The 16,693-nt window shown below is 46.3% G+C and overlaps 1 non-coding gene across 1 annotated transcript; it reads right to left on the bottom strand.

The window, feature by feature from the left end:
* Positions 1-6,654: 6,654 nt before the first annotated feature.
* LOC138361246 (5S ribosomal RNA) lies at positions 6,655-6,773 on the bottom strand. Its single transcript, XR_011226873.1, has one exon. It is a non-coding gene; the product is annotated as a 5S ribosomal RNA (ribosomal RNA).
* Between the last annotated feature and the right edge of the window lie 9,920 nt (positions 6,774-16,693).

Below are 16,693 nucleotides of genomic sequence, written 5' to 3'. Positions count from 1 at the left end.
CTGTTGGTTGTGGGGGGTGGGGATTGAAGATGTCCTGCCAGTGTTGTTTGAATATGCCTATTACTTCTGAGGGATCGGTGTAGTTTTGATTGTTGTGAGTGATGTATGTAAAGGCAGAAGAGGAGGAGTTTCCTCTGATCCTCTTTATGAAGTTCCAGAATTGTTGTGGAGTTGTTTTCCTTTGTATTTCAGCTTTATGTATGAGTTTCTCCCAGTTGTTAGCATGGTCTTGGTCAAGGCTGTTGAGTATGTGGTTTTTGAGTATAGTGAGGTCTGTGTTTACTTGATTGTATCTGTGAAGGTTGTGGGTGAATCTGTTGTGATAGCAGGAGAGTAGCCTTTTTGTTCTGATCGAAGGAAAAAAGGAGTATCTAGTTTTGTGGGTTGTTTTTGGAATGGTAGCATCAGCTGCTTGTATGATGTTATTCTGGATGGTGAGGACTTGGGAATCTATGTCTGTGTGTGGTTTGTCTTGGAAGTTGTAGGGCTGTGTGCTGGCAGTTAGGTGTTGTTTGAAGGCTTCCCAGTCTGCATTTTGATAGTCATATTGTGGGGTGGCTGGGATGAGTATGGGGTTGCTGGAGAGTGTGAGTGATATGGGTATGTGATCTGAGCCAGTGAGGGGTCCGGGTGTGATGTAGTGTTGTAGGTGAGTGCCTGCTCTGTTGGTGAGGATTAGATCTGGTCTCCCAGTTCCATTGTGTGTGTAGGTTGTTTGGAAGTCAGGGCCAAGGAAGGTGAGGTGTTTGTTTTGGTGGAGTTGGTGTAGTTGTTGACCGTGCATGTTGTGTTGGCGATGGTTGAATGTTTGGTGTTTTGCATTTAGGTCTGCTAGGAGGAAGACTGGTATGTGTGTGTGGTTGAAGAGAGTGTTTAGGTCCTGGAGGGGGAGACCCAAGTTTGGACGAATGTATGTGGTACCAATGATCATCTGCCCGTGTTGAGTGTGAATGCGGACTGCTAGGAAGTGTTTGTGTTGCCAGTTGGTAGTGAGGAGGTCATGTTTATAGGTGTTCTTTATTAGAATAGCAACCCCTTCGTAAGCTTCATCAGGAGATTGGTATGTTGTGAAGCCAAAATGTCTAATTTTGTGAGAGTTCGTCACGCATGTGCTGTTTAGTAGCAATGCCCGCACGATTTCCCGACTATATCCCATCAAGCGGACGTACTAGTAGCATTGCAACTCCTGCCTGCCCTTACTTTACGCTTGTGGTCGAGTAGACACGGCTTTCTCACAACGCTTTCAAAACTGCAGTTGCCTACTCGTCTGTTTCACGTCCCTGTGAAATGACTTTTGCACAAATCCAAAAAATAGAGCAAAATCAGCGATAATAGTGATTGAGGTGAGCCGCCTGTTGGCTGCAGCCAGAGGAAGGAGGGGAGGGGCAACGGGGTGACGTAGGCGAGTCGAGCAGCCAATGGCGCTCGAGCAAGCGCCTCGAGACGGCGTATATAAGCAAAAATTTTTCGGCGCCGGCCATCACAAACCACAGTTGTTCACCATGGCTCGCACCAAGCAGACTGCTCGCAAGTCCACGGGAGGCAAGGCTCCTCGTAAGCAGCTGGCCACCAAGGCAGCACGCAAGTCTGCTCCTGCCACAGGGGGTGTGAAGAAGCCTCACCGTTACAGGCCCGGAACGGTCGCCCTGCGTGAGATCCGTCGTTACCAGAAGAGCACCGAGTTGCTCATCAGGAAACTTCCCTTCCAGCGTCTGGTGCGCGAGATTGCCCAGGACTTCAAGACCGATCTTCGCTTCCAGTCGTCTGCCGTCATGGCTTTACAGGAGGCATCCGAGGCTTACCTGGTCGGTCTCTTCGAGGACACTAACCTCTGTGCCATCCACGCCAAGCGTGTCACCATCATGCCAAAGGACATTCAGCTTGCTCGCCGTATCCGTGGAGAGCGTGCATAAGCTAAATCGACCACCCTAGTATACACCAAACTCGGCCCTTCTCAGGGCCAAAATATCCTTCTAAGGAGATTTCAGACATTCCTAGCATCAGTCATATGAATTAACCTTCATCTACACATATAATAAATAAATAAATAAATAAACAAATACACTAATTTAGGTGTCATACATACACGTGATATCAATAAATCAAGTCATTTGTAGTACAACCTGTTCTCTTACAAACAAAACGCCGTCGCTTTTCGCTCTTATGCACTGTCAAGGATCACCCCCCCCCCCCCCCCCCCCCCCAAAATAAAAATTGTCATACTGTACTAGAAATAAAAGCAGCTTGTATAAGTGACATACTGTCCAGTCCTGTTTTATTCTGTTTTCGGTCCTCTGGCTTAATCTGTTAAGTTAGGAGATGACATTTTAAATTAACCGTTTTCTTGACATTTTCAAACCTAAGAGGGTGGCCTGCATAGTAATCCTAATGTGGAACATAACAATGAATCTCTAATCTCTAGAAAAAAGATACCGAGTGCTTATATGTGTTGAGAGAGAGAGAGAGAGAGAGAGAGAGAGAGAGAGAGAGAGAGAGAGAGAGAGAGAGAGAGAGAGAGAGAGAGAGAGAGAGAGAGAGAGAGAGACAGACAGACAGACAGACAGACAGACAGACAGACAGACAGACAGACAGACAAGACAGACAGACAGACAGACAGACAGACAGACAGACAGACAGACAGAGACTGAGAGAGAGAAACACACACAGACAGTTTCATAAATATTCTCATTTTATAGCTATTTGCTTTCAGTGACAGAGGTTTTTGTTATAATAGTATTGGTGTCTAACACTCACAATCTCTTTAGAAATTAAAGTGTGGCTCCAATGGAGCCGAGTTTGTTGGTTTGAGGCCAAGCCACCACCACAGGGCAGTAAGTAAGCCGTTTACTTGGAGGAGGTGTACTTGGTGACGGCCTTAGTGCCCTCAGAGACGGCGTGCTTGGCCAGTTCTCCGGGCAACAGGAGCCTTACAGCCGTCTGGATCTCCCGACTGGTAATGGTGGAACGCTTGTTGTAGTGGGCCAGGCGAGAAGCCTCGGCGGCGATGCGCTCAAAGATGTCGTTCACGAACGAGTTCATGATCGACATGGCTTTGGAAGAGATACCAGTGTCGGGGTGGACCTGCTTCAGCACTTTGTAGATGTAGATGCTGTAGCTCTCCTTCCTCCTGCGCTTCTTTTCTTATCGCCCTTGGCAATGGCCTTCTGGGCCTTTCCGGCCTTCTTGGCAGCCTTTCCAGATGCCTTGGGTGGCATGATGATGCTCGTGCTGGCTGGCGTTGCAGTACAATAATGAACTTTTGCGCGAGTCGAGCTTTCCTTTTATATCCCGCTCGCGACTCAGCTCAGAGCGGGTCGCGTGGCGGAGCGCGCTGATTGGTCAGTGGCGGACTCCCTTGATCCTGAGCGGGGTATATAACACGAAGCTCGATCTGCGGGCCGGCATTAAAACACCACAAAACCCACAACAGCAGCAGCAATGTCAGGACGCGGCAAGGGAGGCAAAGTGAAGGGCAAGTCAAAGTCTCGCTCCAGCAGGGCCGGACTTCAGTTCCCCGTGGGCAGAATTCACCGTCTGCTGCGTAAGGGCAACTACGCCGAACGCGTCGGTGCTGGCGCTCCTGTCTACCTGGCAGCCGTCATGGAATACCTCGCTGCCGAAGTTCTCGAGCTCGCCGGTAACGCCGCACGTGACAACAAGAAGACCCGTATCATCCCACGTCACTTGCAGTTGGCCATCCGCAACGACGAAGAACTCAACAAACTTCTGTCTGGCGTAACCATTGCACAGGGAGGTGTTCTTCCAAACATTCAGGCAGTTCTTTTGCCAAAGAAGACAGAGAAGAAGTAAGCACTTCTGCCACCCACCGCGACAAATACCATAACCAGGCTCCATCCGGAGCCACACACACTTTAATAGAGAGATTCAAGTAGACAATCAACTTTCAAACATTAATAATAACATTTATATTGATTTCATTTGGAATGTGTACATAACAAACAAACAAAACAAAATTATAGGGGATATTCAGCATCACTTGGAATATTAACCAATCATATAAATCCAATATATATTTTATATTTTACTTTAAGCGAGGAATTCATATTCTATCCATTTTTAATCATACAAATGAACAAAAGCAATTCTTCACTAGACGTAATGAATGAATAAATGATCAAGGTTTTAATGTGTTTCATGAATATATATATATATATATATATATATATATATATATATATATATATATATATATATATATATATATATATATATATATATATATATATATATATATATATATATATATATATATATATATATATTAATACTTGTGAACCAGAATATGTTTGAGGCAGCAGCGATCGTGCCTGCCATTGGCCGAAGTGCAACAATTCAAATAATTTAAAGGGCCTGCTCGGGTATATAAGAGAGGCTGGGAGACTGGGGCCGGTGGTGGGTGATGGGTGATGAGTGATGGTGTGGTGTGGTGTGGTGTGGTGTGGTGTGGTGTTGTTAAGAGTTGATTTACGGCCAGCCAGCCAGCCAGCCAGCCAGCCAGCTGCAGCCAAGGCAGGGCAAGGCAAGGCAAGGCAAGGCAAGGCAAGGCAGGCAGGCAGGCAGGCAGGCAGGCAGGCAGGCAGGCAGGCAGGCAGGCAGGCAGCCAGGCAGCCAGGCAGCCAGACAGGCAGGCAGGCAGGCAGGCAGGCAGGCAGGCAGGCAGGCAGGCAGGCAGGCAGGCAGGCAGGCAGCCAGGCAGGCAGGCAGGCAGGCAGGCAGGCAGGCAGGCAGGCAGGCAGGCAGCCAGGCAGCCAGGCAGCCAGGCAGGCAGGCAGGCAGGCAGGCAGCCAGCCAGCCAGCCAGCCAGCCAGCCAGCCAGCCAGCCAGCCAGCCAGCCAGCCAGCCAGCCAGCCAGCCAGCCAGCCAGCCAGCCAGCCAGCCAGCCAGCCAGCCAGCCAGCCAGCCAGCCAGCCAGCCAGCCAGCCAGCCAGCCAGCCAGCCAGCCAGCCAGCCAGCCAGCCAGCCAGCCAGCCAGCCAGCCAGCCAGCCAGCCAGCCAGCCAGCCAGCCAGCCAGCCAGCCAGCCAGCCACTCCCACTTTGTATTTATATGCATTCAATTTATATTCAAACATTATATATGTTAAGGGCCTTGTTTTAGTGTTTATTTTAAAAATGACAAACATCGAGTCATTTTACCAGTCCTTTAGCGTTAACGGTGATGCATTTTAAAACTGAACATAAATCGCCTTTTCTGGATATATCAAATATCGAATCCGCTTAATGTGCCTACAATTCAATCATTCAAAAAATACATAATTTACATCAAGCCTTTTCATAGAACAGACAATAAGATTTGTACATGCAAAATAAAAAAAAAAAATCCTTTAAGTTATCAATACAATGTGAGAAAACTTTACTTTTATAACTAAAGTTGCACAATTATACCAACTCTATGGTGGCTGGGTTGTAAGGTGTGTGGCTGGTGTTTTGGAAGTCGCGAGTTCAAACGACCCAATGGGAATAATACTTTTTTTTTTTTGCCATACAATCTTCCTAATACTATTATGTAGGTTTGTGTGTGTGTTTTTTTATTCATTCTTTGGTTTTATAGATGACATACATATTGACTCCTTTTACCGGTCCTTAATTAGGCTCTGGGGAAGCAATGGTGGTGGTGGTGGTGGTGGTGGTGGTGCATTTAAAACTAAACCAAAAATCACCAGTTCTGGACGCGTCAAATATCATATCCGCTTAATGTGTCTACAACCTAATTACTTAAAACTACACTATTTAATTCATTCATATCATGTGCATATTGGTCATTATGCTCATACAACCGACATCAAAATTTATTTTCATTATTAGAATCATACATTTCATCAAGTAATACAGATACAAAGAGATTTTCTTTCTGAGAAGACCGTTAGTATTGGCTTGCAGGCAGGCAGGCAGGCAGGCAGGCAGGCATTTGAGGGTTATTATTTCGCCTGTTGATTGGGGGGAGGGTTGATGTGTTAGGGGGTTTTCGGTTAGATGTGGTGGTGGTGATTGGTGGTGGTGGTGATTGGTGGTGATTGGTGGTGATTGGTGGTGGTGGTGGTGGTGGTAGTAGGTGGGAGTTGGGGGTGGGGGGGGTGGGGGGGGGGGGGGGGGGTGGGGAGGGAAGGGGAGGGGAATGATGGTCTGTGGATTCCTTCTCCGTACCCTTTACATATAAGCAAAAATATGCCTTCTTGTGGGTATAGAAACATTAACACAAATTATATCAGTAACTGATATTGTAGCCTTTTAAACAGAAAAGATTTGTACATACAAATACTTTTTAATTATCATTTATTTGTGGAAATGGCATTTACGTCATTAAATTGATACCTCAGCATCAAGCTAGTGTCCTGCAGCAGTGGTCCAGTGGTAAAGTGTATATAAGTGATGCGTATTCTTGGAGTTGCGAGTTCAAACCCGGATTAAGCTATATATATATATATATATATATATACAACATGTTTTGTTTTGGTTGTTTGTTTTTGTATAAAGCCTCACACAATATCTATATTAAGCGAGTTTGTTTTAAACATGACATACATATTAATTCATTTTACCAGGCCTTATTCACACAACTCCGTGAATTTCCCGTGGAGCCAGCCATTCAAACAAAAACAAACGAAACAAAACAAAACAAAACAAAAAAACATTATTGCCAACAGCATTTGGTGTTCCCAGGCGGTCACCCATCCAAGTACTAACCAAACCCAACGTTGCTTAACTTCGCTGATCGGACGAGAAGCGGTGTTCTCAACGTGGTGTGGCCGTTGGCATGAGACTGCCTACACATTGTGGCTAATAACCAACTCTTTAAGTCATCGCGGCAGGATACGGACCTGCTTGTGGTGTCTTAATGGTAATTGTATCCTAACATATTTTTGTCTCCTTGGCATGGATATTTAACATCGTTTATTCAGTCTTGGGTTTATGTTCTTTCGCCATTTACAGACATTTTACATCTACCTACTTCCTCAGCCTGCCCTGCCAATTTCTAATGAATTTGTGGATTTTCTTTTGTAATACAAACATGTGTGTGCTCATCTGCTCTTCAGTTTTTATGATATTTGTCTCATCTGTCCTGCTTTATGATACTTTTACAAAGAACATGAACAAATGCTTCTATTTTAGAGAAGATATGGGATCCAGGTTTCGGAGCCGTAAAACCAACCGTCGTGATTGGTGGACGAGTTGCCAGGTTGCAGCTTCTGTACCGTGCCGGCACATAAATAGGTTCGGCTCAAGCGGCGGCAGCATCATTCCCCCGTGACTGTCTGAGCGTCTCTCATCACCTTGGTTGGTTCATCATCATCATGGTAGAAGCAAAGCCTACCAAGAAGGCTGCGGCTGCTGCTGCTGCTGTGGTGGCCACCACCAGGAAACCTCGCGTCCAGGTTGCTCACCCGAAAACTAGTCAAATGGTTCTAGCCGCGGTCGCAGCACTCAAAGACCGTAAGGGCTCGTCTCTACAAGCAATCAAGAAGTACGTTGTTGCCAACAACAAAGTCGAGGCTGCCAAGATCGCCATTTACATCCGAAGATTTCTCAGAAAGCAGTGGCTGACGGCATTCTTGTTCAGACCAAGGGAAGTGGAGCTAGTGGATCATTCAAGCTGGCCGTAGCAGAGAAGAGGGCCGTTCTAACTCCCAAGAAAGCCACCACAACCAAGAAACCATCTACAGCAGCAAAGAAGGCCGTGGTAACTCCCAAGAAAGCCGCCACAAGCAACAAACCACCTACAGCCTTGAAAAAGAAGCAGCAGCAGCAGCTTGTTGTTGGGAACAAAAAGCCAAAATAAAGAGAGCTTCAAAATCTCCCAAACCACCCAAGGCAAAGAAAGCTGTCAAAAAAACAACAAAGGCAAAATAAACGACGACATGCAAGCAGCATGAATACACATGACAATAAACATCCAGGCCTCCCCCCCTCAGTGGAGGGGCCTCATATGATTCCAAAAAAGAGTTTAGTTTTGTAGACAAATAAATCATTACTTTTGGGGTAGATTTACTCTGTATATTATATATATATATATATATATATATATATATATATATATATATATATATATATATATATATATATATATATATATATATATATATATACATACATACATGGGTGAGGTGATATGGTACCAAAGTTTTGGGTAAGGTGATTGACATTTACACAAGATAAAACACGAACCAATGGGAATAAAAACATAAGAATGGAAGTAACTGCAGAAGGCCTATTGGCCCATAACACAAGCACTTCCTCTTGATGCTTCTATATTGGTTCAGAGTCTTGAAGCTATAATAATATATATATATATATATATATATATATATATATATATATATATATATATATATATATATATATATATATATATATATATATATATATATATACACACAAAACTAAATAGTCTTGTTAGACAAATTGCCCCTATTAGAGGCAAGTTGACTAACAAGCCGAATGACTGGCAATTGTTTTGAATTTGAGTTAAATCTAACATAGAAATGTAATCAAACCTAACCTAACCTATGCTAACCCAAGCTAAGCTAACCTAACCTAACCTAAGCTAACCCAAGCTAAGCTAAGCTAACCTAACCTACCTAACCTAACCTAACCTAAGCTAATCTAACCTAACCTAACCCAGCAATTCATGATCTTAATATAATACTGTTAATTGGATAAACCAATTTGGAAAGAAATGTTCGAAAATAACAAAATTAACTGTGCTTGTTAGGAAAATTGGGCCTTGCATACTTGTCCCAATAGTGTGGTTCTCGCTTTTAGGTACGACATAAACGTATACCTAAGTTGAGAGAGAAAAAGATTCTCACTCAAACATGCATATCGATTGCCAGTCCTGAATTCTGGGTAAATATTCGTGTCCTCCCTTTTCATTTACCATCATTTGGATACTATCAAAACAGCTCTGAGAAGGATAAAATGAATAAAACGGGTAGCTCCCTCATGTAAAAAGGAAGAGTTGGGAAAGATCTCTCTCTCTCTCTCTCTCCCCCTCACACCCCCCCCCCCCCCACCAATGATCCTGCTCTGCTAGTATATAACGTAACAAACCTTCCCCCCCCCCCTCCCCAATCAGAGTCCCTTTAAGCATGCGAGGATAAAAAATAGATTTCATAAGACCCAATGTGCTAGCTGATATCAAAACAATTTATGTTATCGTCTATTAAGCCCTTCAGTAAAAAAGTATAGGGACCTAATTAGGTCCCGTTTTGAGGTGGTGGTGGGTGGAATCGATGGATTAGCCAAGCTCTTATCCGCCGAATCCGTAGAGGGTACGACCCTGGCGCTTCAGAGCGTACACCACGTCCATGGCAGTGACGGTCTTCCTCTTGGCGTGTTCCGTGTAGGTTACAGCATCACGGATGACGTTCTCGAGGAACACCTTCAGGACGCCACGGGTCTCTTCGTAGATGAGACCCGAAATACGCTTGACGCCGCCACGACGAGCTAAGCGACGAATAGGCGGGCTTGGTGATGCCCTGGATGTTGTCACGTAGCACCTTACGATGACGCTTGGCGCCACCCTTTCCGAGTCCCTTGCCTCCCTTGCCGCGTCCAGTCATGGTGTTGTAGTTGTGTGAATCGAATTGATCGAATGCCATTCATTCATTTCATTCATTTAAATATAGGTCAAGATACCCTTATGGGTGAGCGTGGAAGTGGGGATAGGGGAAGAATTAGTGGGGGTGAGAGGAAGGGTTTTCAGTATGAGGTAAAGTGCCAGGGCTAGACCCAGCTGCATGGCATTGAAATCGTTATGACCAGACTAGGCAGTGAAGGCAAGGAATCGGATCTGTGACAACATTTCGTCTTTTCTGAGCACCCACGGAGACAGCAGTCCTCAGCTGGGTGTGCCCTGGAGGCTCACACCAGATGTGGTCTTTGATCTGTTAATCAGCATCGCGGCCCACCCAAGGCACCAGAAAACGGGAGCTAGTTGGTCCCCCCCTAAAGAGGGGGGAGAAGAGTTAGGAGGTTATAGTTGGAAGTTTGGTGATTTGAGTAGTGATATTATAGGAGAGGGGTTATGTAAAGGACGGAGCAGGAGGTGGATCGTCGATCAGGTTAAAGAGGTTGTGCGTATGTCTGGGTCTGCTTAGGACGTTTCTGAGGAACGTGTCGTAGTTGTCATGATAGGTGAGAATTCTGTCAATCTGTTTCTTCCCCATAGTATCCCAGGTTATGTTCAGAGGTGGGATGTTCGCCCTCTCATGCAGGGCCTCACTGGTGGTGAAGTCCTGCCAATGGGTATCGAACACCCATCTCAGAGCCCTGTTCTGGGTACGCTGGAGTTTCTTCCTATTTGTTGGTGCTGCAAGTGTGAGTGGGATCGGTGCATATGTTAGGAGTGGGAGAATAAGTGTTTTGTATAAGTAGAGCTTGGTGGCTTGGGAGGCATGTTTAAGTGGGTAGAGTTTTGATAGGGCGTTTGAGGCTATAGCTTTCTTGGGTGTTATGTGTGTGTGAAAGCGAAGGTTAAAGTCTAGTGTGAGTCCAAGTACTGTGGTTTTGTTGACTCTTGGGATCTGGGTTGCATCTGGTGATTGAGAGTAGAGTTTTACTGGGTCAGGGTTTCGTCGTTTGTTGTAGAAAAAGTATGTTATTTTTGACTTGTTGGGGTTTGTTTTTATTCGCCAGTCGTGTTCCCAGAGGGTGACTTTGTCTATTTCTTGTTGTGCTTTCCGTGTGAGGGCGTTAATCGAATAGTCTGTGATCAGTTGGGTTACGTCGTCAGCGTAGCAAAGGGTCATTGATGTCCAGTATACTGGGTCAGGGATGTCGTTTATATAGAGTATGTATAAGGTTGGTGAAAGAACTGAGCCCTGAGGGACACCTGCATTTAGGTTGAAATAACCCGACAGCTTGCTGAGGAACTTGATCTGCATCTTTCTATTTGTTAGAAAGCTGCAAAGTAGCCTCTGCATGTTATCAGATAGTTGAAACAGAGTGCAGAGTTTGTAACGCAGGCCGTCGTGCCATACGGTGTCAAAAGCTTTTTCGACGTCCTTTGCAATGAGGGCCGTCTTGGCCCTTTGGTGTTTATTTATGGAGAGGTAGTTTGTTATTATGTTCAGTGCGTCTTGTGTTGAGCGGTGTTGTCTGAAGCCAAATTGTTTGTCTGTCAATATGTTTTTGTGTTCTAGGTGATTCCTGAGTTTATGATTAATGAGTTTTTCGTATACTTTTCCTAATGTCTCTAGTAAGCTGATCGGTCTGTAGTTCTTAGGGTCTGTCGGGGATTTTTGGGGTTTTGGAATGAGGATTGCTGTGGCTTCTTTGAATGGGCTTGGGAAATATCCTGATGCTAGTGAGGCGTTGTAGACGTCTGTGAGTGCAAAGATTAGGGGGTCTGGAAGTTGCTTGAGGAGAGCTTGGCCAATGCCAGAGGCTCCTGGGGCTTTACGTCTGGTGTTCTTGAGCATGAGTTTTACTTCTTCAGGTAGTATTGATTCTGTGAGGTCACTTTCTAAGTCGTCTAGTGTCGTGAGGTCAATGGTAGGGTAGTGTGTGATGGCATGAGGGTTGTGTCGTATCCATGTTTCTACTCTGTTTATGTTTGTATTGCTGTTGGTTGTGGGGGGTGGGGATTGAAGATGTCCTGCCAGTGTTGTTTGAATATGCCTATTACTTCTGAGGGATCGGTGTAGTTTTGATTGTTGTGAGTGATGTATGTAAAGGCAGAAGAGGAGGAGTTTCCTCTGATCCTCTTTATGAAGTTCCAGAATTGTTGTGGAGTTGTTTTCCTTTGTATTTCAGCTTTATGTATGAGTTTCTCCCAGTTGTTAGCATGGTCTTGGTCAAGGCTGTTGAGTATGTGGTTTTTGAGTATAGTGAGGTCTGTGTTTACTTGATTGTATCTGTGAAGGTTGTGGGTGAATCTGTTGTGATAGCAGGAGAGTAGCCTTTTTGTTCTGATCGAAGGAAAAAAAGGAGTATCTAGTTTTGTGGGTTGTTTTTGGAATGGTAGCATCAGCTGCTTGTATGATGTTATTCTGGATGGTGAGGACTTGGGAATCTATGTCTGTGTGTGGTTTGTCTTGGAAGTTGTAGGGCTGTGTGCTGGCAGTTAGGTGTTGTTTGAAGGCTTCCCAGTCTGCATTTTGATAGTCATATTGTGGGGTGGCTGGGATGAGTATGGGGTTGCTGGAGAGTGTGAGTGATATGGGTATGTGATCTGAGCAGTGAGGGGTCCGGGTGTGATGTAGTGTTGTAGGTGAGTGCCTGCTCTGTTGGTGAGGATTAGATCTGGTCTCCCAGTTCCATTGTGTGTGTAGGTTGTTTGGAAGTCAGGGCCAAGGAAGGTGAGGTGTTTGTTTTGGTGGAGTTGGTGTAGTTGTTGACCGTGCATGTTGTGTTGGCGATGGTTGAATGTTTGGTGTTTTGCATTTAGGTCTGCTAGGAGGAAGACTGGTATGTGTGTGTGGTTGAAGAGAGTGTTTAGGTCCTGGAGGGGGAGACCCAAGTTTGGACGAATGTATGTGGTACCAATGATCATCTGCCCGTGTTGAGTGTGAATGCGGACTGCTAGGAAGTGTTTGTGTTGCCAGTTGGTAGTGAGGAGGTCATGTTTATAGGTGTTCTTTATTAGAATAGCAACCCCTTCGTAAGCTTCATCAGGAGATTGGTATGTTGTGAAGCCAAAATGTCTAATTTTGTGAGAGTTCGTCACGCATGTGCTGTTTAGTAGCAATGCCCGCACGATTTCCCGACTATATCCCATCAAGCGGACGTACTAGTAGCATTGCAACTCCTGCCTGCCCTTACTTTACGCTTGTGGTCGAGTAGACACGGCTTTCTCACAACGCTTTCAAAACTGCAGTTGCCTACTCGTCTGTTTCACGTCCCTGTGAAATGACTTTTGCACAAATCCAAAAAATAGAGCAAAATCAGCGATAATAGTGATTGAGGTGAGCCGCCTGTTGGCTGCAGCCAGAGGAAGGAGGGGAGGGGCAACGGGGTGACGTAGGCGAGTCGAGCAGCCAATGGCGCTCGAGCAAGCGCCTCGAGACGGCGTATATAAGCAAAAATTTTTCGGCGCCGGCCATCACAAACCACAGTTGTTCACCATGGCTCGCACCAAGCAGACTGCTCGCAAGTCCACGGGAGGCAAGGCTCCTCGTAAGCAGCTGGCCACCAAGGCAGCACGCAAGTCTGCTCCTGCCACAGGGGGTGTGAAGAAGCCTCACCGTTACAGGCCCGGAACGGTCGCCCTGCGTGAGATCCGTCGTTACCAGAAGAGCACCGAGTTGCTCATCAGGAAACTTCCCTTCCAGCGTCTGGTGCGCGAGATTGCCCAGGACTTCAAGACCGATCTTCGCTTCCAGTCGTCTGCCGTCATGGCTTTACAGGAGGCATCCGAGGCTTACCTGGTCGGTCTCTTCGAGGACACTAACCTCTGTGCCATCCACGCCAAGCGTGTCACCATCATGCCAAAGGACATTCAGCTTGCTCGCCGTATCCGTGGAGAGCGTGCATAAGCTAAATCGACCACCCTAGTATACACCAAACTCGGCCCTTCTCAGGGCCAAAATATCCTTCTAAGGAGATTTCAGACATTCCTAGCATCAGTCATATGAATTAACCTTCATCTACACATATAATAAATAAATAAATAAATAAACAAATACACTAATTTAGGTGTCATACATACACGTGATATCAATAAATCAAGTCATTTGTAGTACAACCTGTTCTCTTACAAACAAAACGCCGTCGCTTTTCGCTCTTATGCACTGTCAAGGATCACCCCCCCCCCCCCCCCCCCCCAAAAATAAAAATTGTCATACTGTACTAGAAATAAAAGCAGCTTGTATAAGTGACATACTGTCCAGTCCTGTTTTATTCTGTTTTCGGTCCTCTGGCTTAATCTGTTAAGTTAGGAGATGACATTTTAAATTAACCGTTTTCTTGACATTTTCAAACCTAAGAGGGTGGCCTGCATAGTAATCCTAATGTGGAACATAACAATGAATCTCTAATCTCTAGAAAAAAGATACCGAGTGCTTATATGTGTTGAGAGAGAGAGAGAGAGAGAGAGAGAGAGAGAGAGAGAGAGAGAGAGAGAGAGAGAGAGAGAGAGAGAGAGAGAGAGAGAGAGAGAGAGAGAGAGAGAGACAGACAGACAGACAGACAGACAGACAGACAGACAGACAGACAGACAGACAAGACAGACAGACAGACAGACAGACAGACAGACAGACAGACAGACAGAGACTGAGAGAGAGAAACACACACAGACAGTTTCATAAATATTCTCATTTTATAGCTATTTGCTTTCAGTGACAGAGGTTTTTGTTATAATAGTATTGGTGTCTAACACTCACAATCTCTTTAGAAATTAAAGTGTGGCTCCAATGGAGCCGAGTTTGTTGGTTTGAGGCCAAGCCACCACCACAGGGCAGTAAGTAAGCCGTTTACTTGGAGGAGGTGTACTTGGTGACGGCCTTAGTGCCCTCAGAGACGGCGTGCTTGGCCAGTTCTCCGGGCAACAGGAGCCTTACAGCCGTCTGGATCTCCCGACTGGTAATGGTGGAACGCTTGTTGTAGTGGGCCAGGCGAGAAGCCTCGGCGGCGATGCGCTCAAAGATGTCGTTCACGAACGAGTTCATGATCGACATGGCTTTGGAAGAGATACCAGTGTCGGGGTGGACCTGCTTCAGCACTTTGTAGATGTAGATGCTGTAGCTCTCCTTCCTCCTGCGCTTCTTTTTCTTATCGCCCTTGGCAATGGCCTTCTGGGCCTTTCCGGCCTTCTTGGCAGCCTTTCCAGATGCCTTGGGTGGCATGATGATGCTCGTGCTGGCTGGCGTTGCAGTACAATAATGAACTTTTGCGCGAGTCGAGCTTTCCTTTTATATCCCGCTCGCGACTCAGCTCAGAGCGGGTCGCGTGGCGGAGCGCGCTGATTGGTCAGTGGCGGACTCCCTTGATCCTGAGCGGGGTATATAACACGAAGCTCGATCTGCGGGCCGGCATTAAAACACCACAAACCCACAACAGCAGCAGCAATGTCAGGACGCGGCAAGGGAGGCAAAGTGAAGGGCAAGTCAAAGTCTCGCTCCAGCAGGGCCGGACTTCAGTTCCCCGTGGGCAGAATTCACCGTCTGCTGCGTAAGGGCAACTACGCCGAACGCGTCGGTGCTGGCGCTCCTGTCTACCTGGCAGCCGTCATGGAATACCTCGCTGCCGAAGTTCTCGAGCTCGCCGGTAACGCCGCACGTGACAACAAGAAGACCCGTATCATCCCACGTCACTTGCAGTTGGCCATCCGCAACGACGAAGAACTCAACAAACTTCTGTCTGGCGTAACCATTGCACAGGGAGGTGTTCTTCCAAACATTCAGGCAGTTCTTTTGCCAAAGAAGACAGAGAAGAAGTAAGCACTTCTGCCACCCACCGCGACAAATACCATAACCAGGCTCCATCCGGAGCCACACACACTTTAATAGAGAGATTCAAGTAGACAATCAACTTTCAAACATTAATAATAACATTTATATTGATTTCATTTGGAATGTGTACATAACAAACAAACAAAACAAAATTATAGGGGATATTCAGCATCACTTGGAATATTAACCAATCATATAAATCCAATATATATTTTATATTTTACTTTAAGCGAGGAATTCATATTCTATCCATTTTTAATCATACAAATGAACAAAAGCAATTCTTCACTAGACGTAATGAATGAATAAATGATCAAGGTTTTAATGTGTTTCATGAATATATATATATATATATATATATATATATATATATATATATATATATATATATATATATATATATATATATATATATATATATATATATTAATACTTGTGAACCAGAATATGTTTGAGCAGCAGCGATCGTGCCTGCCATTGGCCGAAGTGCAACAATTCAAATAATTTAAAGGGCCTGCTCGGGTATATAAGAGAGGCTGGGAGACTGGGGCCGGTGGTGGGTGATGGGTGATGAGTGATGGTGTGGTGTGGTGTGGTGTGGTGTGGTGTGGTGTTGTTAAGAGTTGATTTACGGCCAGCCAGCCAGCCAGCCAGCCAGCCAGCTGCAGCCAAGGCAGGGCAAGGCAAGGCAAGGCAAGGCAAGGCAAGGCAGGCAGGCAGGCAGGCAGGCAGGCAGGCAGGCAGGCAGGCAGGCAGCCAGGCAGCCAGGCAGCCAGACAGGCAGGCAGGCAGGCAGGCAGGCAGGCAGGCAGGCAGGCAGGCAGGCAGGCAGGCAGGCAGCCAGGCAGGCAGGCAGGCAGGCAGGCAGGCAGGCAGGCAGGCAGGCAGCCAGGCAGCCAGGCAGCCAGGCAGGCAGGCAGGCAGGCAGGCAGGCAGCCAGCCAGCCAGCCAGCCAGCCAGCCAGCCAGCCAGCCAGCCAGCCAGCCAGCCAGCCAGCCAGCCAGCCAGCCAGCCAGCCAGCCAGCCAGCCAGCCAGCCAGCCAGCCAGCCAGCCAGCCAGCCAGCCAGCCAGCCAGCCAGCCAGCCAGCCAGCCAGCCAGCCAGCCAGCCAGCCAGCCAGCCAGCCAGCCAGCCAGCCAGCCAGCCAGCCAGCCACTCCCACTTTGTATTTATATGCATTCAATTTATATTCAAACATTATATATGTTAAGGGCCTTGTTTTAGTGTTTATTTTAAAAATGACAAACATCGAGTCATTTTACCAGTCCTTTAGCGTTAACGGTGA

The sequence above is a fragment of the Procambarus clarkii genome, unplaced genomic scaffold, assembly GCF_040958095.1.
Source record: "Procambarus clarkii isolate CNS0578487 unplaced genomic scaffold, FALCON_Pclarkii_2.0 HiC_scaffold_267, whole genome shotgun sequence".
Lineage (NCBI taxonomy): Eukaryota > Metazoa > Arthropoda > Malacostraca > Decapoda > Cambaridae > Procambarus > Procambarus clarkii.
Note: the sequence above shows the minus strand (reverse complement) of the source record. Positions and strands in the feature narration are given on the sequence as shown.